The sequence below is a fragment of the Anomaloglossus baeobatrachus genome, chromosome 1 (assembly GCF_048569485.1).
Source record: "Anomaloglossus baeobatrachus isolate aAnoBae1 chromosome 1, aAnoBae1.hap1, whole genome shotgun sequence".
NCBI lineage: Eukaryota > Metazoa > Chordata > Amphibia > Anura > Aromobatidae > Anomaloglossus > Anomaloglossus baeobatrachus.
Genome location: NC_134353.1, coordinates 666553844 through 666567072, shown reverse-complemented (window position 1 = coordinate 666567072; position 13229 = coordinate 666553844).

The following is a 13229-nucleotide window of genomic DNA, read 5'->3' as shown; positions in this document are numbered from 1 at the left end:
TTGGAATGATGCAACAAGTTTTTCACACCTGGATTTGGGGATCCTCTGCCATTCTTCCTTGTAGATTCTCAGGTTGGATGGTGAACATTGGCAGACAGCCATTTTCAGGTCTCATCAGAGATGCTCAATTGAGTTTAGGTTAGGGCTCTGGCTGGGCCAGTCAACAATGGTCACAGAGTTGTTCAGAAGCCACTCCTCTCTAATTTTAACAGTGTGCTTAGGGTCTTTGTTTTGTTGGAAGGTGAACCTTTGGTCAAGCCTGAAGTCCAGAGCACTCTGAGTGGTTTTCTTCCAGGATATCTATGCACTTGGCTGCATTCATCTTTCTTTCAATTGCAACCAGTCGTCCTGTCCCTGCAGCTGAAAAACACCCCCATAACATGATGCTGCCACTACCATGCTTCACTGTTGGGATTGTATTGGGTAGGTGATAAGCAGTGCCTGGTTTTCTCCACACATACCACTTAGAATTATCATCTAAAAGTTCTATCTTCGTTTCATCAGACCAGAGAATCCTATTTCTCATAGTCTGGGAGTCCTCCATGTGTTTGCGGGCTGTATACAGTATGTCTTGCACTGAGCAGAGGCTTACGTAAAGGCCTGGCTAGTGGAGAGCTGCAGTGAAAGTTGACTTTGTGGCACTTTCTCCCATTTCCCTACTGCATCTCTGGAGCTCAGTCACAGTGATCTTGGGGTTCTTCTTTATCTCACTCACCAAGGCTCTTCTCCCACAATAGCTCAGTTTGACTGGGTGGACAAGTCTAGGAAGAGTTCTGGTGGTCCTAAACTTCTTCCATTTAAGGATTATGAAGCTCTTGCTCTGTGCTCTTAGGAACCTTGAGTACTGCAGAAAATCTTTTGTAACCTTGGCCAGATCTGTGCCTTGCCACAATCCTGTCTCTGAGCTCCTTGTGCAGTTACTTTGACCTCATGATTCTCATTTGGTCTGACTGTGAGCTGTGAGATCTTATATAGACAGGTGTGTGCCTTTCCAAATCAAGTCCTATCAGTTTAATTAAACACAGCTAGACTCCAATGAAGGAGTAGAACCATCTCAAGGAGGATCACAAGGAAATGGGCAGCATGTGACTTAAATATGAGTGTCTGAGCAAAGGGTCTGAATACTTATGACCATGTAATATTTCTGATTTTCTTGTTTAATACATTTGCAAAAATGTCTACATTTCTGGTCTTTTTCTTTCAAGTTAGGGTGCAGAGTGTACATTAATGAGAAAAAAATATGAACTTTTTTGAATTTACCAAATGGTTGCAATAAAACAAAGAGTGAAAAATTTAAATGGGTCTGAATACTTTCTGTACCCACTGTAAATTCCTACATGGGATGTAATTTACAAAATGGGTGTCACTTGATGGGAATTCTGCTTATCTAGCACTGTATATGGAGTCCTAAGAATATTGTATGAAAATTTGTAATCCAAGAGTGAAATGGCACTCCTTCTCTCCTGAGTTTCGCTGTGTAGCTAAGCTACTGTATATCCACAAAGAGGCAATAAAAGAGGGATGCATGCCATTCTCAAGCAGTGCTGGCTCACCCATTTTCTCTTATCCACAAAGATAGTATTGCCACGTTTAGCAGAAATTGTGTGACAAATTTTGGTTCCACTATTACCCATTTACCCTTTCTGAAAATGTAAAATCTGGAGCCAATATAAATTCTGTGACACATCTGTGATGTCAATGTGATCACTTACCCTGAATTCATTGAAGGTTGTAGTTTTTAAAATGTGGTTTTAGCAGCTCAGGGGCTCTGCCAGTGTGACATGGCACTCAGAAACCAGAACTACAAAATCTGCACAATAATATGGTGGTGATACCCTTCTGAGCTTTGCACTGTCCCTCAGGAGAAATTGCGTAACCAATTGTATCATTCTTTTTCTCTCACTACCCCTTTGAAAAGTAAAAACTGGAGACAAAAAAGCAACATTTTAGTGGAAAAAAAAATGGTAGTTTTCATTCACTCAGCCAAATGTTATAAAATTCTGTGAATCTCTGGAGGGTTAAAAATGCTCAGTAATCCCCTAAATGAATTAATTGAGAGGTGTAACTTCCAATATGGGGTCGTGCGTGTGCGTGTGTGTGCGTGTGGGGGGGGGGGGGAGGGCCCCACTGTTTAGGCACATCAAGGTCTCTCCAAATGCGACATGGAATCCACTAACGATTCCAGCCAATTTTGCTTTCCAAAAGTCAAATGGCACTCCTTTCCTTTCGAGCCCTGTTGCACGCCCAAACAGTAGTTTTCCATCACATATGGGTATCTGCGTACTCAGGAGACATTGCACAACAAATTGTATGGTGCATTTTCTATTAACCTTGATGTCACTTTAATGTCACATAGGCCTCTCAAAGTCACCTCAAATGTGATGTGGTCCCTAAAAACCTGGTTTTGTAAATTTCTTTGTCGCTCCATTGGGAGACCCAGACAATTGGGTGTATAGCTTCTGCCTCCGGAGGCCACACAAAGTATTACACTTAAAAGTGTAAACCCCTCCCCTCTGCCTATACACCCCCCTGTGCATCACGGGCTCCTCAGTTTTTATGCTTTGTGTTGAAGGAGGCAGACACATGCACGCAAGCTCCACAATTTATATATCGGATGGAAGAAAAGAGGGCCCATAACAGGGCCCCCGGCATGCTCCCTTCTCACTCCACTCTGGTCGGCGGTGCTGTTAAGGTTGAGGTACCCATTGCGGGTACAAAGGCTGGAGCCACATGCTGTTTTCCTTCCCCATCCCTTAGGGCAGGGGTCAGGAACCTTTTTGGCTAAGAGAGCCGTAAACGCCACATATTTTGAAATATAATTCCGCGAGAGCCGTACAATATGTTTAAAGGGCCATTGACAGATCAATCGCTCCAATGTTCACTTAGTACAGCAAGGAATGCTCCTCCCTGCTGTATAAAGCCACAACTGGACTGAAACAATGGTAATTAGCAGTAAAAAAATCAAATAAATAACTTACATTGTGAACTTGCGATGCATGACATCAGTCCAGCAGTCTGGCTTCTTCTTTTTCCTGCGCATGACTGGAAGCTGGCATTCTTCCCACCTGATGTTGAGAGAATGCCAGCTTTGAGGCATTCGCAGAAGAAAGAAGCTGGAATATTGGACATGTCACACAACGCATTGTCAGTTATGTCAATTATCTATTTTATTATTTTACAGCGAATTATTGTTTAGGTCCAGCGGTGGCTTAGTGCAGCAGAGAGGAACACTCCTTTGTGTACTAAGTGACCGCTGGAGCAATTGTATCTGTCAGTGGCCCAGACACCCTGCTTCCCATACAGCCTGCACCCCCCATATCACACACACACACTGCTCCCCATACAGCCTGCACCCCCCATATCACACACACACACACTGCTTCCCATACAGCCTGCACCCCCCAGATCTCACACACTACACCCCCATATGTCACATACCCTGCTCCCCATACAGCCTGCACCCCCCAGATCTCACACACACACACTGCTCCCCATACAGCCTGCACCCCCCATATCCCACACACACACACTGCTTCCCATACAGCCTGCACCCCCCAGATCTCACACACTACACCCCCATATGTCACATACCCTGCTTCCCATACAGCCTGCACCCCCCCACACACTGCTCCCCATACAGCCTGCACCCCCCATATCACACACACTACACCCACATATGTCGCATACCCTGCTCCCCATACAGCCTGCACCCCCATATCACACACACTACACCCCCATATCTCACACACCCTGCTTCCCATACAGCCTACACCCCCATATCTCTCACACCCTGCTTCCCATACAGCCTGCACCCCCCCATATCACACACAATACACCCCCATATCTCACACACCCTGCTCACATATCTCACCCTGCCTGTACCCCAACTTACCCCTCTCAAACACTCTGCACCCCTTCACATGCTTCTGTCACAGTCTGCAGCCCTCATATGCCCCTCACCCTGCAGCCCCCCTCACCCTCATGTCCCCTCTTTTCTTATTACCAGTCATGTGTCCATGTCTCCTTCAGGATTCAGTATCTTGCTTTCTGCCCGGCATCCTGTGTCTCCTCCCACACAGTCACATGGGCGTGACATCATCGCAGGTCCTGCAGGATGGAGATTCCGTCTGCTGTGCAGGTCAGGACTAGCACTCCTGCAGCGACAGACACGGCTGGTGGCCTCTCCAGGTCAGGGGCCCCTCTACTGACACTGGGCTCCCCTGACTCACAGTTCGGCCACTACACAGCAGCACTACACATAGACGCAGAGCGGCTGCCGGGCCCCTATGTGTACTAGTGCCGCTGTGTAGTGGCCGGCCTGTGAGTCAGGGGAGCCCAGTGTCAGTAGAGGGGCGGCTCACTTCTCGTTCCCCCGCTGATCCGGTCTCCTCGGCGCATCGTCCATTGCTGTCGCTCGCTGACCTCTCAGCAGGCGCGCAGTGATGACGTCACCGCGCTCGCTGCAGAGCTGTCAGAAGAATGCCGACAGTCACAGCGGGGAGAATGATAAGAGAGGGAGCGCCGCTCACTCTCTCATCATTGCTCTCAATTGTATCGGCACCTGCGATGCCGATGCAATTGAAAGCTCGATCCTTGGCGGGGGGCGGTGACAGCGCGGCCACCGGGGCACCCTGAGTAGCCGGGTGCTGGCGCCGGCCCTGATCCTTCCCATAGACAGGTAGGAGCCCTGTCTGCGAGCCAGATACGGCCATCAAAAGAGCCATATCTGGCTCGCGAGCCATAGGTTCCCGACCCCTGCCTTAGGGGCTCTGGGTGAAGTGGGATCCTAACCGGTCACCATGCTCTGGGACCGGGCTCCCTCCGCAGCCCCTGGGGGAATCTGCTGGACAGGAGCCGGGTATCATCAGGGACAGGGCCCTGCTACTCTGAGGTACTCTGTGTCCCCTTGGGGACGGCGCATAGAGCGCCTGTGTAATGGACGCTACAGCAGCTGCTGGGTGTGTTTGTGCGCCGGGACTACCGCGCTGACCGCGCTTGTTTGCCGGCCGCGCTTATAACTTTAGTCCCTGGCTTTTGCGGCCTAGTACCGCATACTCCCGCCCCCGGGCCTGCCAGTCAGGGGTAAGGGCGGGACGCTGCACTGGACGTCAGCGCTGAGGGCTGGAGCATACTTAGTATCCTCCTCCCCCCTCACTGAGCACCGTGGGGCACCAGGTTCCCGCACTTTCTGAGGCACGCCCACGGCTCCCTCCTCCTCTCAGAACGCTGGCAGCCATTCCTATCAGCACTTCTGACGCTGGAGAACTTCAGAGGGGAGACAACACCGAGCTCCACAGCTCTGGGAGGCCCAGGCAGGGAATCTGGTGGTCTCACAACCGCTGAGGGCGGTCGGTAAGCCGCACCTGTTACTAGGTGCTGGCCCCCCTGGGTGCCGAAGTGTATATTTATATGCTTATATTGTATACATTTACTCTGTACGGCCGCACTATTTGCTTTTGGCTATATACCCTCACTGATTGCTCTAAGAGGAGACAACAGCATGTCGTCCGCAAAAAGCAAGGGTGCCAAGGCAAAGGTCTATTTTGCAACCTGTACCTCATGTGCGGCTATGCTACCTGCAGGTTCCACCTACCCTCATTGTGTGCAATGCTCGGCCCCTGTGACACTCACTCAGCCGGAGCCTCAGCCACCGGTGGGACCCTCGGCCCAGGTGGAACCACCTGTTGCCACTGTCCAGGTGACAGGGACAGAGTTTGCAGCATTCGCTGACAAACTTTCTGAGTCTATGGATAGATGGTCTGCTAAGATACTAGAAGCTTTGCAGTCCAGACCGGTAACACAGGCCCCGGGCACTGTTGAATCATTGCTCTCAGACCCCCCTCGGTCGGCGCAGCAAAGTGCTCCTGGGGCGACTCATAGGTCCCACGGTGAGGACTCCGACACGGACCGCAGTCCCAGACCGGCTAAGCGGGCTCGCTGGGAACTTCCCTCGACTTCATCACACTGCTCAGGGTCTCAGCATGAGGACTCTCTGGAGGATGAAGCGGAGGTGGCAGATCAGGGCTCTGATCCTGACGCCGCTCTCAACCTTGATACACCTGAAGGGGACGCCATAGTAAACGACCTTATAGCGTCCATCAATCAGGTGTTAGAACTTTCTCCTCCAGCTCCTCCGATTGAGGAGTCAGCTTCTCAGCAGGAGAAATTCCAATTTAGGTTTCCCAAACGTACACGGAGTGCGTTTCTTGATCACTCCAACTTCAGAGATACGGTCCAGAAACACCGAGCTTTTCCGGATAAGCGCTTTACTAAGCGCCTTAATGACACACGTTATCCCTTCCCCCCTGATGTAGTCAAGGGTTGGGCTCAGTGTCCCAAGGTGGATCCTCCAGTTTCTAGACTGGCGGCTAGATCCATAGTTGCGGTGGCAGATGGCTCATCACTCAAGGATGCCACTGACAGGCAGATAGAGCTCCTGATGAAATCCATCTATGAAGCTATAGGCGCGTCCTTTGCTCCGGCATTCGCAGCCGTATGGGCACTCCAAGCTATCTCAGCTTGTCAGTCTGAGATTAATGCAGTCACACGTGCCTCTACTCCGCAGGTTGTGTCCTTAACCTCTCAGGCGTCGGCGTTTGCGTCCTACGCCATGGATGCTGTCCTGGACTCGGCGAGCCGTACGGCGGTAGCATCCGCCAATTCAGTGGCAGTCCGCAGGGCCATGTGGCTACGTGAATGGAAGGCAGACTCTGCTTCCAAGAAGTTCTTAACCGGTTTGCCATTTTCTGGCGACCGCCTGTTTGGCGAGCAATTGGATGAAATCATTAAACAATCCAAGGGAAAGGACTCGTCCTTACCCCAGTCCAAACCAAACAGACCTCAACAACGGAAGGTACAATCGAGGTTTCGGTCCTTTCGGCCCTCAGCCAGGTCTCAATTCTCCTCGTCCAACAGGCCACAGAAGGGTCAGAGGAACTCTGATTCATGGCGGTCTAAGTCACGTCCTAAAAAGACCGCCGGAGGAAACGCTACCAAGGCGGCCTCCACATGACTTTCGGTCTCCCCAAACCACATCCTCGGTCGGTGGCAGGCTCTCCCGCTTTTGCGACGCCTGGTTGCCACATGTCCAAGACCGATGGGTGAGAGACATTCTGTCTCACAGTTACAGGATAGAGTTCAGCTCTCGTCCTCCGACTCGTTTCTTCAGAACATCTCCGCCCCCCGAGCGAGCCGATGCTCTTCTTCAGGCGGTGAGCACTCTGAAGGCAGAAGGAGTGGTGATCCCTGTCCCCCTTCAGCAATGGGGCCACGGTTTTTACTCCAACTTGTTTGTGGTGCCAAAAAAGGACGGATCTTTCCGTCCCGTTCTGGACCTCAAACTGCTCAACAGACACGTGAAAACCAGGCGGTTCCGGATGAAATCTCTCCGCTCCGTCATCGTCTCGATGTCCCAAGGAGACTTCCTAGCATCCATCGACATCAGGGATGCTTATCTCCACGTGCCGATTGCACCAGAGCATCAGCGTTTCCTGCGTTTCGCCATCGGGGACGAACACCTTCAGTTCGTGGCACTGCCTTTCGGCCTGGCGACAGCCCCACGGGTCTTCACCAAGGTCATGGCAACAGTGGTAGCAGTCCTACACTCTCAGGGACACTCGGTGATCCCTTACTTAGACGATCTTCTTGTCAAGGCCCCCTCTCGGGTGGCATGCCAACAGAGCCTGAACATTGCTCTGGAGACTCTCCAGAGATTCGGGTGGATCATCAATTTCCCAAAGTCAAAATTGACACCGACCCAATCGCTGACATATCTTGGGATGGAGTTTCATACTCTCTCAGCGATAGTGAAACTTCCGCTGGACAAACAGCGTTCACTACGGACAGGGGTGCAATCTCTCCTTCAAGCCCAGTCGCACCCCTTGAGGCGCCTCATGCACTTCCTAGGGAAGATGGTGGCAGCAATGGAGGCAGTTCCATTTGCGCAGTTTCATCTGCTTCCACTTCAATGGGACATTCTCCGCAAATGGGACAGGAAGTCGACGTCCCTCGACAGGAACGTCTCCCTTTCTCGGGCAGCCAAGGCCTCCCTTCAGTGGTGGCTTCTCCCTACTTCTTTGTCGAAGGGGAAATCATTCCTGCCCCCATCCTGGGCTGTGGTCATGACGGACGCGAGTCTGTCAGGGTGGGGAGCGGTCTTCCTCCACCACAGGGCTCAGGGTACCTGGACTCAGCCAGAGTCCTCCCTTCAGATCAATGTTCTGGAGATAAGGGCAGTGTATCTAGCCCTAAAAGCGTTCCAGCCGTGGCTGGAAGGCAGGCAGATCCGAATTCAGTCGGACAACGCCACGGCGGTGGCATACATCAACCACCAAGGCGGCACACGCAGTCGGCAAGCCTTCCAGGAAGTTCGGCGGATTCTGCTGTGGGTGGAAGCCACAGCCTCCACCATCTCCGCAGTTCACATCCCGGGCGTAGAAAACTGGGAAGCAGACTTTCTCAGTCGCCAGGGCATGGACGCAGGGGAATGGTCTCTTCACCCGGACGTGTTTCAAGAGATCTGTTGCCGCTGGGGGAAGCCGGACATCGACCTAATGGCGTCCCGGCACAACAACAAGGTCCCGGCATTCATGGCACGGTCTCAAGATCACAGAGCTCTGGCGGCAGACGCCTTAGTTCAGGATTGGTCGCAGTTTCGACTGCCTTATGTCTTTCCTCCTCTGGCACTGCTGCCCAGAGTGTTACGCAAGATCAGGTCCGACTGCCGCCGCGCCATCCTCGTCGCCCCAGACTGGCCGAGGAGGTCGTGGTACCCGGATCTGTGGCATCTCACGGTGGGTCAACCGTGGGCACTACCAGACCGACCAGACTTGCTGTCTCAAGGGCCATTTTTCCATCTGAATTCTGCGGCCCTCAACCTGACTGTGTGGCCATTGAGTCCTGGATCCTAGCGTCTTCAGGGTTATCTCAAGAGGTCATTGCCACTATGAGACAGGCCAGGAAACCAACGTCCGCCAAGATCTACCACAGGACGTGGAGGATCTTCTTATCCTGGTGCTCTGATCAGGGTGTTACTCCCTGGCCATTTGCCTTGCCCACTTTTCTATCCTTCCTTCAATCCGGAATGGAAAAGGGTTTGTCTCTCGGCTCTCTTAAGGGACAAGTCTCGGCGCTCTCTGTGTTTTTTCAAAAGCGTCTAGCCAGGCTTCCGCAGGTATGCACGTTCCTGCAGGGGGTTTGCCACATAGTCCCTCCTTACAAGCGTCCGCTAGAACCCTGGGATCTGAACAGGCTGCTAACGGCCCTTCAGAAACCACCTTTCGAGCCAATGAGGGATATTTCTCTTTCACGCCTTTCGCAGAAGGTGGTCTTCCTAGTGGCAGTCACATCACTTCGGAGAGTGTCTGAGCTAGCTGCACTGTCATGCAAAGCCCCCTTCCTGGTGTTTCACCAGGACAAGGTGGTTCTGCGTCCGGTTCCGGAATTTCTCCCTAAGGTGGTATCCCCTTTTCATCTCAATCAGGATATCTCCTTACCTTCTTTTTGCCCTCATCCAGTTCACCAATGTGAAAAGGATTTGCACTTGTTAGATCTTGTGAGAGCACTCAGACTCTACATTTCTCGTACGGCGCCCCTGCGCCGCTCGGACGCGCTCTTTGTCCTTGTCGCTGGCCAGCGTAAAGGGTCGCAGGCTTCCAAGTCAACCTTGGCTCGGTGGATCAAGGAACCAATTCTTGAAGCCTACCGTTCTTCTGGGCTTCCGGTTCCTTCAGGGCTGAAAGCCCATTCTACCAGAGCCGTGGGTGCGTCCTGGGCATTGCGGCACCAGGCTACGGCTCAGCAGGTGTGTCAGGCGGCTACCTGGTCGAGTCTGCACACTTTCACGAAACACTATCAGGTGCATACCTACGCTTCGGCAGATGCCAGCCTAGGTAGGCGAGTCCTTCAGGCGGCGGTTGCCCACCTGTAGGAAGGGGCCGTTTTACGGCTCTTTTACCGAGGTATTCTTTTACCCACCCAGGGACTGCTTTTGGACGTCCCAATTGTCTGGGTCTCCCAATGGAGCGACAAAGAAGAAGGGAATTTTGTTTACTTACCGTAAATTCCTTTTCTTCTAGCTCCAATTGGGAGACCCAGCACCCGCCCCTGTTCCCTTCGGGCTGTTGTTCTTTTGTGTACACATGTTGTTCATGTTGAATTGTTCTTGGTTCATGGTTTTCAGTTCTCCGAACATCCTTTGGATTGAATTTACCTTAGACCAATTTATAAGTTTCCTCCTTCCTGCTTTTGCACCAAAACTGAGGAGCCCGTGATGCACGGGGGGGGTGTATAGGCAGAGGGGAGGGGTTTACACTTTTAAGTGTAATACTTTGTGTGGCCTCCGGAGGCAGAAGCTATACACCCAATTGTCTGGGTCTCCCAATTGGAGCTAGAAGAAAAGGAATTTACGGTAAGTAAACAAAATTCCCTTCTTTGTTGAAAAATGAGAAATTGTTGATAAACTTTTAAGTTTCTGACTTACTAACAAAAAAATTGTTTCAAAAATGATGTCAATTAAACGTGGAATATTTTAACTATATTTTGTGTGCTATAACTCTGGTTCTGCACATCCATCTCTTATTGATTAGAATGGGAGGTGAATGTGCAATACCTCGCCCTGGCCGCTATCTGAGGATGGAGCAGCTCCGGAACTGAGCATTTCCGGCTGCCTGCTCCCGCCGCCGGGACCAAGAACAGCTGATCAGCGGGAATGCAGGGTGTCGGACCTTGGCCGATCAGACATTGATGACTAAGGATAGACCATCAATGTAAAAGTAGTGGAAAACCTCTTTAATATTGTTGGAAGAAAATTGAGATTTGTGGGGATAATGGAGACAAAGCCTGACAAGGTATGGATGGGCTGTTAATTTATAGTGCTACAGTCTGTTCAGGAACAAACAAATACGTGAGGGAGAGGTGTGTATATATGTAAAATTATCACTAAAGTCATCCCTACATGATCATCATGAAGCTAATGAAAATGTAGAATCCCTGTCAGTGGCGATAAGGTGAGGTGGAAAAAAAATAATAAAACACTGATAGGGTTTGTTACAAGTCTTCAAATATAATGGAAGTGGTAGAAAATATCCTCATAAAGCAAATAGATGAGACAGCGATTTAGGAAGGAGTAATTATTATTAGGACTAGAACTATCCTGATATAATCTGGGGAGCAGAAACAGGTCAAGTAAAGGAAACCGGTATTTGACAACAATGAAAGACAATTACCTCTCACAACTGGTTCAGGACCGAACAAGATGGGGGGCACTGCTAGACCTAATATTGACCAATAGGCCGAAACGCATATCAAATATACTGATTGGTGGTCACTTGAGCAATAGTGATCACAAAATAAAAAGTTTTCATATATCCTTTAATAAGTTGTATACTAATGGGGCTACAAGGACATTAACCCCTTAGCAACCCATGACGTACTGGGTACGTCATGGATCATGTGAGGTTAATCCCCGCGGGTTGCCGTGGGCAGTCCGTGGCAATCCGCGCACATATCACCTGATTTCAACAGCTGACACGTGCCTGCTAGTCGCCAGTGTAATCGCGTTCCACCTGTGACTATTAGCCCCTTACATTTCACTGCCAAAATCTCACAGCGAGATGTATATGCGCGCCGCCATTAGGATAACTTACCCCGCCCCCATCAGACGATGATGACGCCTGTAGCTAAAATGAGCCACTTTCTCTGAATGCCAGAAAAGTGCCGGCATTGAGAGTAAAGCAGCATATCTGCAGATCTCAGCTCTGTAGCTGTGATCTGAAGATATAGCATGAAGTGTGTGCCACCTCAAAATCACTAAAGTAGACAAATCCCTGGGCCAGATGGCATACACCCCAGAGTACTGCAGGAATTAAGTACCTTGATAGACACACTGTTATTTTTAATATTCACAAATTCCATAATAACAGGGTCTGTATCACAGGACTGGCGCTCAGCAAATGTGCTGCAAATATTCAAAAAGGCAACAAAATCTAAATCTTGAAATTATAAGCAACTAAGTTTTACCTCTACTGTGGGTAAAATCCTTGAGGGTTTCCTAAGAGATGCTATCCTGCAGTATCTCAATAAGGATAATCTTATGACCCAGTAACAACATGGGTTTATGAGTGACCTGTGCTGTCAAACTAATCTGATCAGTTTCTATGAGGAGGTAAGTTGCAGTCTGAGCTAGGGAAATGCAGTTGATTTTGTCTATGTGGACTTTTCAAAGGCTATTGATACGGTGGCTAACAAAAGGTTGGTACATAAAATGGGAATAGGAGAAAATATTTGTAACTGGGTGTCACCCTAGGTACAAGGCAGTACCAAGCGAGCAGCAAAAGGTAAGAAGGGAAGGGGACCCCTGTGTCTAGGGAAGGGGGAGATGATGACCCCTAACCAAACCTACTTCTGGCCCCTGGGGTCCCTCACCACCCTAGATATGTTCTGCACCTATGCTCCAAGCCGGATACCTGACCCTAGGTATCCCGAGTGCTGGACCCTAAATAGGGAACGGATGGCATGAGCTCTTTGTAAACCACACTACACTAAACGCTAAAGGAAAACATAAGTCGGTCAAACGGGAAAATTGCATGAACTACTTATCCACAGATGGCTAAGATAGAAGTTCGGCAAAGATTCAGCAATGATATCCCAGATGAGTACAAGCCACCTGCTTGTAACCAGAGTGTGTATGAACTGAATAATATCACAGTCCAGGGAAGATGGGAGTATTTAAGCACAAGGGGAATATAGATAATCAGCAGCTAGAGAGACGTTTAGCTCCCTTGGGTCTTAAAGGCGAAAAGATGAAAATCCAGCAGGAAAGCTACCTTGTACAATGAATACTAACAGCAGGAACAGCAGAAAGTCAGGGAGCATTTTGTGCAGCGAAACACTGTGACCTTCTACTGCCAGAAACCACATGACTGTCATCTGTGACACACCCATGACGCTGGGCTAACAACAGGCTCAATGATAGGAAACAAAGAGTGGTTATTAATGGAACACACTGGGATTGGGTTACAAATAACAGTGAGGTACCAAAAGGGTCAGTTTGGAACCCTCTTCTTTTTAACATTTATTAATGACCTTGTAGAGGGCATTGAGAGTAGAATTTCAGTATTTGCTGATGGTACTAAACTGCAGGGTAATCAACACAGAGGAGGATAATTTAGTATCACAGAAAGATTTATGTAAGCTGGAGAGTTGCTGAAGTTTAATGTAGATAAATGTAA